Genomic DNA, 901 nt, shown 5'->3' with positions numbered 1-901 from the left:
AATTTTCGTTAACGCTTCCACACGTACTCATAAGATTTACGAAAATCGAAAAGCGTGCAACACGCTATTCACCCCCCTCTAGCGTGTTTTTGATCCTACACACTATAGCTTCTCTTTTATAAAGGAGCTACAGTGTTTTAATCAAAAACCCTAGCTTTTAATCAAACCTAAGGTTTTGATGAGTGAAACGGTCCAATTGAAAACATTAATACTGTAGCGAACCGGGTTCATCTTTGGTTTGCTCGATTCACTAACCAAACGAACTCTGATTTAATCTAAACTAGTTTTATTCGATTCATCTTCCAAAGACGAAGCTTCTCATCTCTTCCATTTTGCCAAAATCTCTTCCACCGTGAACCAAACCAAGTTGGTTCAATTCGGTTCAAAATCGAATCATTTGGTTTACTAACCAAACGATCTCTGATTTGAACGAAATCAGTTTCATTTGTTTCATCTTCGTAAGACGAGTTCCATCATTTTGTCTATTGTCTAGTCCAACCAGATTTTATTTCTTTCATTCTGCGAATCTAATTATCAAACTCGTTTTAAGTCCTTCAAAGAACTTGTAGTGCGTGTGACCCAATAGGTTCCCAATTATGTTGGCCGTCCGTAATTAATCATTAATTACGGAACGATCATGAGTGACACCTAGTAGTATATCATGATCCCTAATTGATCAAAAAATCAACAATTGATTCCAAAACCTCTTCTAAACCTTTCAGCAGCTACATTGAATCGTGTCTCGTTCCTTTCACCGTCTTATACCCATTTGGTTCAGGACATGGTCTATGTGTCGGTCCCCACTAGGCTGACTACGTCACACCTAGCCCAAGCTGCTTTCTTATCTTGTGAATTCAAATTACTTGTACACGTATCCAAGAGTACCGTACTCTTAACATGT

The sequence above is a fragment of the Curcuma longa genome, chromosome 6 (assembly GCF_044706935.1).
Source record: "Curcuma longa cultivar G26 ecotype Majalengka, Jawa Barat chromosome 6, ITB_CL_G26_1.1, whole genome shotgun sequence".
NCBI classification, from domain to species: Eukaryota; Viridiplantae; Streptophyta; class Magnoliopsida; order Zingiberales; family Zingiberaceae; genus Curcuma; species Curcuma longa.
This window is presented reverse-complemented; position numbering follows the sequence as displayed.